At 42.9% G+C, this 12,296-nt stretch overlaps 1 non-coding gene across 1 annotated transcript; it reads left to right on the plus strand.

Moving 5' to 3' along the window:
* The first annotated feature begins 5,258 nt into the window (after positions 1-5,258).
* Positions 5,259-5,363, plus strand: LOC115068542. Its single transcript, XR_003847883.1, has one exon. It is a non-coding gene; the product is annotated as a small nucleolar RNA U13 (small nucleolar RNA).
* The last annotated feature ends 6,933 nt before the right edge of the window (positions 5,364-12,296 follow it).

Consider the following 12,296-nt stretch of genomic DNA (forward strand, 5'->3'; position numbering starts at 1 on the left):
AGAGCAGCAAGTATTCTTAACTACTGAGCCATTTCTACATTCTCTTTCTTTTTTCCCTTCCTTCCTTCCATCCTTCCTCCCTTCCTCCCTTCCTCCTTCCCTCTCCCTTGTCTTTCTCTTTCTCTCTTTCTTTCCTTCCTTCCTCCCTCCCTCCTTCCCTCCTTCCCGCCTTCCCTCCTCCCTCTCTCTCTCTCTCTCTCTCTCTCTCTCTCTCTCTCCCCCCCCCCTCTTTCTTTGACGCACAGTCTCCCTGTAGCCCTAGCTAGTCTGGTATATACACCAGGCTGGCCTTGATCTCACAGACATTCACTGGCCTCTGTCTCCTGAGTGCTGGGATTAAAGGCGTGTGCCACCATACCTGGCTTTTTTTTTTTTTTTTTTTTTTTTTTTTTTTTTTTTTTTTTTGTCTTTTTTGGGACAGGGTCTCCTTGTAGCTCCAGCTGTCCTGGAACTCACATGTAGACCATGCTGGCCTCGAACTCACAAAGATCCGCCTGCCTCTGCCTCCCAAGTGCTGGGATTAAAGGCATGCATCACCACACCCAGCAAAATTTCTTTTTTTTAAACTTTAACAAAAACTTTATTGAGAATTTCATACAGGCTTTCCACTGTTTTAAGTCACCCAGTTATGGCACTTTTTATGACAACCCTGAGAAAGTACTACAGCTATCTTTCTAACATATTTTTAGATGTTAATTCTGTTTGCATTTAGCCATTTTTCTTTCCTTCTACCTTAACTTCTATGGAGGTTAAAAACAAAAGTGAGGCTTCCTTTCTTACCAGTAAGCACAAGATCACAGCTCATTTGTGCTTTGTTTTTGGTTTTTTAATTTGGGAGCTGGAGAGATGGCTCAGTAGTTAAGAGTGCTTACTACTCTTTCAGAGGGCCTGAGTTCAGTTCCAAGCACCCATCTCAAGTGGCTCAAAAATACCTGTAACTCTAGCTCCAGGGGATCTGACACCCTCCTCTGGCCTCTTCAGGCACCCACACACATGTGTGCATACACACAGGCACACACAGGCAGGAGTGTCCTCTGGCCTTTTGGGACTTGGTTATCTCCTTTTTGTGATTTGCAGGACTCAAATTCAGGTCATCTGGTTTGCTCAGCAAGCACATTTACCCAGTGAGCCACCTTGCCAACCCACCATGCTCTTCTGTAGCGACCCCATTAGTCCAGAGGTGATGCTATACATTATCTCATATATATACTTACCATGGTATGATCATGGATGAAAAACTTACACAGATAGAAATTTTTCTACTAGACCAAATCTAAAATCGATGTAAGTTAAGGCTGTTGTTTCCTGATCTGTCCAGCATCTGAGGGAGACTGCCAAGTCACTCACTTACCTCTATTCAGAGCCCATTACTAACTTTCCATAGTCACCTTGAGTTCTCCCTACTGGTGAGCCTGCAGTCCAGGCATTAGGCCCAGCTAGGAAGGGTAAGGTGAGAAATCTCCACTCAGCACTCAGTGATGTCTGCTGGATTTCACTTCCTTGGGCTCCTTTTGCCCTTGAATATTTCTTTTTTAAAGTATTCTTTGTTTATTTTTATTTTTATGTGTATGAGTGTTTTCCCTACCTGTTTATAAGTGCACTTGTGTTGTGCAATACCTTTGGAAACCAGAAGAGGGCACCAGATTCCCTGGAACTGGAGTTAGGGATGGTTGTTAGTCACCATGTGGGTATTGGGAACCAAACCCAGGTTCTCTTCAAGAGCATCCAGTGCTCTTAACTGCTGAGCCATCTCTCCAGCTCCATGCCCTTGGACATTTCTTGATCAAAGTCAGTATTACTGCATGGTAGTAATTGTGTGATTGTGTCCTCTGATCAACTGTGTACTGGGAATGCTTTTCATCTCTGCTCCCCAAGACTTAGCATACTGATTGATACACAATAGGGCACATATCTCTATCTATGTCTACCTGTCTATATCTATATACAGTGAGATGAATGAGGAAGCACAGTGTCAAGCCACACTGTGGTCTCCTTCAGTCATGACAAATTGATTTTTGCTTTTCCAGAGCTCCAGTATCTCCTTATGCCCCAACAAATGAGTGATGTATGCTTGTGCCTTCTGACTTTTTAGTCTTATGCTTACTATCCACTAACTACCAACTGTGATAGTGAATCTCACATTAACTCATTGAGGCCACAGAAATCAGAGCTTTGCCCAAACATATCTGATTGTTTCTGTGAAGATCTCTCTCTCTCTCTCTCTCTCTCTCTCTCTCTCTCTCTCGGGTTTCATGTAGCCCAGACTGCCTTCAAACTTAGAGTGATCCTCTTGCGTCAGTTTCAAACACACAGGTTTTGAATTCTCCAGGCCCTGCAAGTGTGTGAGCCAATTCCCTAAAATCAACACCAGCCCTCCCCCATACACACCCTGGTCTATCTCTATACATGTACACACATTCTTCTGGTTCTCTGGGAAACTCTAATACAACATTCCATTTCAAGGACAAGTGCCCCATCTGGGAATGCCAGCCTTGTTGATTCCCTTGCTGACAGACAATGCCTGTTTGCTTGACTGTCTAAATAGAGGGTACCCATGACTATCCTCTGACACTCTGTGATGGGCAACACTCCTCTCACTGTGTGCTCTGACAAGTGCCACCTGTAGCCAGTCACACCCCTCCCCAGACTATACATGCAGCCTGACAGTTTTTTACAGCATTTACTCAGATTTGGCTCTGGTGGTCCTGCTTCCTCCAATCCCTGTGTCCAAGAGATTTCTAAGAAGTGTTGTAAGATGAATTGTGTTCCAGGAGAGTCTTGGAAAGTCTATTGCAAGAGTCTCCTTTATGTGACAATGATGTCATATGTGTGTAAAATATGGAACCAATTAAAATGTTAAAGCCAGATGAGTCTTGGATTTGTTGCTAGGGTTGGAGTATTTATTTATAAGGGAATGACTGAACAATGAGTACCCCACCAGTGCCAAGGAGATATAAAAAAATGACAATTTGGCTTTTGTAAGTCAGAAGATATTTGTTTGTTTGCTGTGCCGGGAATGGAACCCAGGGCCTCACACATACTAGGCTAATACTCTACCACCAGGCTACAGACCCACTTCCAAGTTAAGGTTTTGCCCCATGTAGCATGCCTGGTGGAGAATGGAACTCAGACAGAGCCTGTTCAGGGTCCAAAGTTAGAGTATGTACAGAAGGATGTAGGATCTGACACTGACTGACCTTCACTGGTCATCCCTGGTTGCTCAGCTGCATGTCCATCTGGCTGAGTATCCTTCAATAAACCACTGCCTTTGAGCTCTGAACCATCTTCCAAGTACAACCCTCCCTTTGTTGATGATTGCTCTGATCCCTAGCACTGAGTCTCCTTGACTGTGTTCCCTTGCTCCACACAGTGACCTTGAACAAAACTGCTGCATGAGCCTCACAGGGACTCGGACATCTGTTCAATATCCTTTGACTCTTCTGTTCATCTACTTGAACTGAGTTTTCTAAACACCTTTCAGCCATCTCTTCTACAGACTAAATATTTCTGTAACTTTTCAACCTTTTGATCAAGTTTGTTTAATTTTGAAACCTCTCCAGTTTTTCCTTATTATTCTGACATCAGGGATTTTAAATGGTATGTAACAGTCTACCAAAAATTAGATGTATAAAAGTCATTGATCAGGATAGTAACTGGTAAGCTGTAACTAATCCTGGACTCCAGGCTTCTAAAGAAAAAAAAGAGATGCCACCTCAGTCCACTAAGAAATCTGAAGGGTGGATTGGTAAGGAAAACAATCTACCTGATTTCTTAAGATAAAAGGTACTATTTAAAATAAAATTATTCTGAAGCAGGCATAACAGTACATGTTTGTAAACCCAGGACTTGGGAGGATGAAGCAAGTCAGGCCAGGCATGGTGGTGTGTTACCTACAATTCCAGCACCTGGGGAACAGAGGCACTATGGTAACTGCAAGTTTGAGTCCAGCTTGGTCTAAGTTGTAGGCAAGCCAAGGCTACATTTAGAAATTCTGTCTTAAACAAACAAAACCAGAAAAGAGTTCAAGGAAGTTTGGGCTACATAGTGAGACCTTCAAAAAATTATTCTAAGAAAATACACCTCAGAGCTTTTTAAAAAACAGTATATAGAAGTTTTATCTCACGACTAGGGATGAAGCTCAGTTGGCAGGGTGCTTGCCTAGGAAGCCCTTGAATCCATCCCAGTACTACATAAAACTTGGCATGGTGGCACAATCCTGTAATCCCAGCACTCACGTCTAGGAATGACTTTTGGGCTAATGAGTTTTACTCAACCTTGCACCAAAAGCTACTGTTGCCAGGCATGGTGGCAAATGTCATTGGTCCAAGCACTCCTGAGGTATCGGCAAGCAGATCTCTGTGAGATTGAGGCCAGCCTCATCTACATAGTGAGTTCCAGGCCAGCTGGGGCTATAGGGAGACCCCATCTCAAAAGACAACAACAACAAAAAGCTACTGTGTATAATGCAAACTGTCCCGCGCTATCGTCTCGCCAGCAAGAACGACGCGGCACACTCAGGATCCTTCTGCAGAAAAGCTTTAATGCATCTTGAGAGGGAGAGCATAAGCTTATAGGGCGAAGACCCCGAATGTCGGAAACCCAGCCCTTATATAGGTTAGTAAGCAGACCCCGAGTCGGAAACCCAGCCCTTATATAGGTTAGTAAGCCCGTCTTGGACGTGGCAACTCTTGATTGGTCGCAAACTCATCAGCCCATATCACGCCACGAGGTAGGCAGAGACTAGAAGGTGGAAAATTACTTCGGGCATGCGCACTGACCCATTCACTGCTCAGCATGAACTGGATGTGAGCGCCATCTTGTAATGGCGTCTGCAGGGACGGCAGGCGGCTCCCCACAGCAAACAAACAGTCATGTGCTCTTGTGACCTGGCCACCTGGCCACCTGGCCTTGATCCCTCAGAACCCCACTTTGTCCTTTATCCAAGATAATGAATGAATGTGGTTTTGCTTGAATTCACATCTCAAAGCTCTGGAAGCAGTGTATGCATCTTCACATCCTCATTGGCAGCAGTGAGAATAATTGAGGGAAATGTTCGACTTTGTGTGTGTGAGTTATTTTAAGCCTAGGGATCAAAGGGTGAGAGTCACTGATAAGAGTCCATCCAAGATTGTAGCTTTCCAGTTGATGCTGGAGATACTGTTTGAATAAAAGTGTGAGTGAAGCCCAGCTTCACAGTTCTGTGCAAGATCTGAAGGAACAAAGTTTGGGTCTGTTCTTACTACTAAAACTTAATGCTGATCTTTTTTTTTGGTTCATGAGCCTGATGATTGGGTGTTCACACAGTTTCATGACATGTGCCTCCCTCAAACCTTGTTATATGTTGGCACATTATGTGTCTGACATGAAGAAAAAAAAAACTTAATGCCAAGAATCAGGCTAATTCTTTAATCAAGTGGAGGCAAGAGGATTAGAAATTTAAGCCTAGCCTAGGATACCTAAGAGCCTATTTCCAAATAAAATAAGAGTTCTAGCTAAAACTCCATCTTACCAAATCAGTCACTGCCTTAGTCAGTAACTCCACTAAAAAGAAATGACTTATAAATTGGTGTCATATATTGGATATTATATCGTCTTAACATATGGATGTCATGCAAATATGGTATGCTCAGATAATTACATCATCTGTATTGTTCATGCACCTTGCCGTACTGTCAGAGTGAATGTTCTAGGCACCTGTCAGCCTCTTGGAGATGAAGGAAGTATTCAGTATTCATAGTGATGGGGTGCACAGGCCTGGAGCCTGACGACCCAACTCATGCTTCCTAGCTAGACCCTCAGGTGGGGCTTCGGCACCCCTCCACTCATCAGTTTCCTTACTTGATATTTTCCCCTTTCTTTTCAAATACCATTTTTTACTTATTCTTTGAAAACTGCATATATTAATACAACATATTTTGATCACATTCATCCATCACTACCTCCCTCCAACTCCCCCTAGAGTCCCCAACCTGTCTCTCTTCCAACTTTGTCTTCCTTTTTTGTTGCTGTTATTCATTACTTCCTAAGTCTAATTAGTGCTACCCATATGCATGTGGATATGGGGTCATCCACTGGGGTGTGGGCAACCTGCCAATGACTACCCCCAAAGAAAAGTGACTCTCCTTTCCTTAGCAGTCATCAAGTTTGAATAGCTCCTCCAGGTGGAGGTGTGGGGGGCCCCTCAGTTCCCTCATTTGTGCCCAGAGAATGATAGTAATACCCGCCTCTATGGACCTGGTATTAAATATACTAACAAAAAACCGAAGAGGAAAACCCTTAGAACAAGCCATCACACAACACATGCTTCCTACTGTTACTACCACCAGCATTTTAAGTAGATATTTTCTGAACAAGCAAGGAAACTGAAACAATGATCACATCTACTTCTGCAGGCACACTCAGGAGACAGTGTGTTCCTAAAGTAGTGATTAGAGATGAAGATCCGGAACAGCACGATCCTGCCATCTGGAGAAGGACCTGGGAACACAGCTCCCAGCATCCTGGTTCTCTGGGGAGGTGAGCTGCTCTCCCCAATGGTGTTCCCAGGCCGTTCCCTGTGGGGCCTGTTCCCAGGGGGCAGACAGATTCATTCTCCTCCTTTGTTCACCTCCACTTTGCTCTGTTTACAACAGTGGCATCACTTACTGGCCTGAGGCCCAAGTTGGGCAAGGCACACTTAAAAGTCCACAGGCACCTGGGTGTGGTTGCACACACCTTTAATCCCAGGATTCAGGAGGCAGAGGCAGGCAGATCTCTGTAAAATTGGTGAGTTCCAGGTCAGTCAGGGTTGTAGGGAGGCCCTGTCTCAACAAAACAAAATAAAACAAACAAAAATAAGAACAAAAGTCCACAGGCACCATCAATGAGTGTGAATAATTAACACACACACATCTACACACAAACACACACACCACACACATACACACTTGCACACAAATACAAACACATACATAAAATGTGCATGCACATACACACAAGAGTACACACACATACGTGTATAAACATACATACACATAAAGATACACATGCTTACACTTACACTCAAACATTCATGCATACATATACACACATATGTATATGTACACAGACATACACATACACACATTTATGCACAAACACACACACTCCTTTGTTACATAGTAATTCTCCACTTTTATAATAAGAGATGACCTTTCCCAGGTGATTTAGTTTACATTTTCCTACATTTGATAGTTACACAGAAAACAGGAAACTGTTTTTTTTTCTCCCCAATAAAAACTCAACAATACAACAATAACCAACCATCCTTAAGGAAATAGAAATAATGGGGAGTGCTGGAGATGGTGCTTGCTATGGTTTGAGTGCAAAATGTCCCCCTCTGGCTCATGTGTTTGACCATTTGGTCCCTAGTTCGTGGCCTTGTTTTTGGAGGTTATGGAACCTCTGGGGTGGGAGACATGGCTCTAGAGGTAGATCATTGGGGAGATCATTGGTGGGCCTTTAAGGGTTATAGTCTGGCCCTGCCTCCATCCTCAGCTCTCAATGATAAGACAGTAACCAATGCCACTTAGCTCCACACTTAAAATGGTTGGATGGAAAATTTTATGTTATTTGTATTTGTCACATTTAAATATTTTTATGATGGACTAGATAAAGGTTAAGCTGGAGGACACGGGCAGTTGGTCCCCAGCCTGATGTGTCACATGTCCCTATCTTCCCATAGTCACTCACACCTCAGCTCACCTTGATGAGTAGCATTGGCCAGGTTTTGCTTAGTGACTTCCTTTGCCCTCCAAACACATCCATCCTTCATTGCACATGTGTGAGGGTGGCCAACCCCTCCAAAAATACCATGGATAATAAGTTGGTTCACCAGATAATACTAGCTAATATGGACTATCACAAATATGTCAAGTACATGTGAAATTATCCACTATATACCTGTGTTATCCATACTATTATCATTTCCATTTTACAGATGTGAGGTTTAGAGCCCAGAAAGGTTTTGACTAACCTCAGCCTAGGGGCAGAAGCTGAGGTTGAAACAGGCTGTCTGTCACAGACCCTGTGTCTTTAGCCACAGCACTCTGCTGCCCTCTACTGGGCTCCTTAGGCCAGCGTTATCTCACCTATCCACAGGTAATTTCCCACTCCCCTCACAACAACCCTATCCAGAAGTAATTTCACAGTCATTTTCTGAATCACATTATGCTTCCTTCTTTCATCCTGGTGCTACATGGTTGTGTTATAAGTATCTGATTTTCGCTGCACACCTAGTAAGATGTCCAAGACTCTGGTCTCCCAGGACCATTGCTGGTGGCTTCTGACTTCCCGCAGCACCTGGTATGTTGGAATCCCTGATAGATGGGAAAGGTTTCCTATTTCTCTCTCTCAAGCAGAATTGCTTATAATGGTCAAGAAACTCCTGTATTTCATTTTCTTTTGTTGTAGAGGCAGGGTCTCACTATGTAACTCCAGTTAGCCTTGAACTTGAGATTCTCCTGCCTCGAATTCCTAAGTGCTGGAATTTATAAGTGCACACCACCACACCTGGCTCAGAAACTCCTGGATTTACATATCCTAGCTACCTGAAGTGCTTTTAGAGTAAACAGGACTCTGGATTTCTCCCTTGATCTGAGTCTTTGCCAGATGGTCGTTTTGATTGCTCTGCTTTGTTTTGGTTTTGCTGTCGTTTGAGCTAGTGAACTTGTTATTCTTAGGAAACCTTCTTGCTTGACAGAACTGAGACTCAGAGACGGATGCTCTCAGAGAACCACCCCTGACTCCTGTCAATATGCCCCTGGTGGTTTGTTTTTCTTTGTTTGTTTGTTTGTTTTGATTTGATTTGGGTTTTGCCTTCTTCACTCTCCTAGTCAAATATTTAGCCTATTTCTGCAGTTTCTTTGTTTCTTCAGTCTGCTCTCTTTAGAGTAATGTAAACAGACTGTGTTGTGGAAGACCTGGTAACAAGATGCTGAATTTGGGGTTTTCTGGTCCTTGGTTCCCTACTTTTCTGATGACCTATTTCTAAACATCATGTTGTCGTGAGACACTAAAAAGTTTATGAATTCTGCCAGCTCTTTGGGGCCCCAAATGATGAGGCATATTAGTATCAATTGATCTAATATTTCCTCCTGGACTTTTTTTCTGTTTTATAATAAGCAGATGAGAATATTCTGGTTGGCATCCAAAATGAAGCTCGGAACAGATTTGTTCCTTCTTTCTCTGCTTCTTGGTATCTAAAGGAATCCCCTTTACTCTGTAGCAGGTGGATATGGCCATGGACAAGATGTGTGCTACCTGGGAAAAACTTGTTGTCATCCCAATGCTGATGTGGGCCTCCTTTCTTCACCCAGACATCAGCAGCGATTTCTGTAGTCATATGACTCTCATAAAGGATCTGAAGTTTTTATTCATGATCTGCTTCAATGAGTAAGTGGCAGCCTGTGGCTGGGAAGGAGATGTGCCACATTCATCTTGAAGCAGCTGATCACCCTCGTGCATCACAAAAAGCAGAAGGCAGACTTTCTTTTAACAGCTAAAGGAACAGATACACAGGTTATACCTGAGATTAGAGTCCCACAAGCCATAAAAGAAGAGTAGACTCCAGAACCAGTTTTACATCTATTCAAGTAGTCAAGGACAACTTGCCCTAGTGATACACCTTCAAAGCTGACCAACACATCTGCAGGTCAGACACTCAAAAGACTGGATAACTTCAGCAAACATACCTCTGCATGTAGATAGCTCAGGCAGCAACTATATGTCTACTGAACATACCAGTCATGTGTGCCTCTGAAAGGTCTCCAACCCTCTGTACCACAATCTCTAGGAAGTCAACTCTATTCTGCTCAGAGACACTAATTGGAACCAGCAGAGCTCCACCTTGCTGTGGAAGCGAACCATTCAGCTTGTTGCTTTATTTCAAGTATTAAGTGGTGGTTTTGTTACAATCAAACAGACTCCTATTCTTTGACTTGCTTATAGATCTTTATCCATAGCCTTAGTGGACTAGGCCCAAAGCATACTGAGAGCTCAGTGGTACAGAGGATGGAGAAAGGGACAAAACAGGTACCCAATAGCCAGGAGTTGGAGAACCCTCAGGTCCAGGGTGATCCTTAGAAGTGAGTGGTCAAGAAGACGTGAAGGAGCATGAAAAAAAAATTTTTTTTCCAAAGAAATACTCTAGAGGGACAAAGTAAGAGGCCATTCCAGACAGTAAGTACATCACTAATAACAGGTTCTGTCTGCTGCACAGTAGGTCCCTTGCTTATTCTTAAGGAAATAGGGGCTGAAAGAGACTGAAGTAGACCAACTGTCAATGGGCAAAACTTGTCTTTCCTGCTGCCCATCTGACCCCTGCCTTGGTTTTTTATTTATTTATCATCTTTTTCTTTTTGAGACAGGGTCTCTTATATCCCACACTGGCTACAACCTCCCTATGTATCCAAGGATGACTTTGAACTTCTCATCTTCCTGCCTGTACCTCGTGTTGGGCTTATAGGCATATGCTACCATCCCTAGTTTAGGTGGTGTTGAGGATGGAACCCAGGGCTTCATGCATGCCAGGCAAGCACTCCAGCAACTGAGCAACAGCCACAGTTCCCTGTCTTGGTTTTTAAAAAATATTTTATTAGTTTTATTTTATGTGTATGACTCTATTGCCTGCATGTAGGTAAGTGCACCTGTGTTGTGCAATGCCTGTAGAGGTCAGAAGAGGATATCAAATCCTCTGGAACTGGAGTTATGGATGGTTGTTAGCTGCCATGTGAGTGCTGGGAATCAAATCTGGGTCCTGTACAAGAGCAGCCAGTGCTCTTACTGTTACACCCAACCCACTTTCCATATCTTAGTTTTTGCTTTTTTTTTTTCTTGTCTTTTTGAGACAGGGTGTCCCTGTAGCTCCAGCAGACCTGGAACTCACCATGCAGACCAGGCTGGACTTGATCTCACAGAGATCTGCCTGCCTCTGTCACTGTTCCTAAGTGCTGAGACTCCAGCTCTTGTTTTTGTATTTCTTAATAACCTTTTAAAAACTGTCATAAATTAGATTAGAGAGATGGCTCAGTGGTTAAGAGCACTGGCTGTTCTTGCAGCCCAGGTTTGGTTCTCCGCACCCACATAGCAGCTATCAACCATTCATAACTCTAGTTTCAGGGAATCTGATGTCTTTTCAGCCTCCACAGGTATTATGTTCATGGGTACACTACATACATGTATACAAAACACTCATGTGCATAAAATAAAAATAAAATAAAAATGTAAATGGTCATAAACTATACATAACATAAAATGTACTCTTTAACTATTTTACATGTGCAGTTCTGCAACATTAAGTTCATTTATGATGCTGTGCAACAATATCCACTATTTCCAAAACTTTTTTTTCGTCTTTTTGAGATAAGCTCTCCCTGTAGCTCTAGCTGGCTTGGAACTCATTATGTAGACCAGTCTGGCCTTGAACTCATAGAGATCTCCTGCCTCTGCCTCCAAGTGCTGGGATTAAAGGCGTATGCTACCACACCCGGCCCAAAACTCTTTTTTTATCACCCCATACTAAAACTCTTTATATATCTTCCCCTCCATCCAGCCCCTACGAACCTCAATTCTACTTTCTGTCTCTAAAAATGTATCTATTCTACAAACCTCATAGACACAGAGTCACACAATACTTGTTTATTTCTATCTGTCTTCTTTCTCTTAGCATGTTTTTATAAAATATTTTATTTTATTTTTATTTTATGTGTATGAGTGCATTGCCTGCATGTGTGTGAATGCACCTGTGTTGTGTAATGCTGCGGAGGTCAGAAGAGAGTTTCAGATTCTCCTGGAACTGGAGTTAAGGATGGTTTGTAACCACCATGTGGGTGCTGGGAATCGAACCCAGGTCCTCTACAAGAGCAGTCAGTGCTCTTAACCACTGAGCCATCTCTCCAGCCCCATCTCTTAGCATGTTTTAAAGGTGCAACCATGTTATTGCATATATCAGAATTTGTTTCTTTTTCAAGGCATACAGACCATATTTCCTATAGCCATTCATTTGTTGATTGACACTTGGATTCTCTTTTCTCTTTGCTCTTGCCAGTGGTGCTGTAATGAACACAATATACAACCAGTTAATTCTTTTAAGTGATAACATAAGAACATATAAAACAATCTTTCTTTTGCCTTTTGGCATTTAAAGCCTAAAATTATTATTGGGGCATGGTAATGCATACTTTTAATCCCAGCACTGGGGAAGCTGAACCAAGAGGATCAGGAGTTCAAGGTCATTCTCAGCTACATAGTGAGGTTGAGGCCAGCCTGGTCTAGTGAGA

The sequence above is a fragment of the Nannospalax galili genome, unplaced genomic scaffold (assembly GCF_000622305.1).
Source record: "Nannospalax galili isolate Female #2095 unplaced genomic scaffold, S.galili_v1.0 scaffold528, whole genome shotgun sequence".
NCBI classification, from domain to species: Eukaryota; Metazoa; Chordata; class Mammalia; order Rodentia; family Spalacidae; genus Nannospalax; species Nannospalax galili.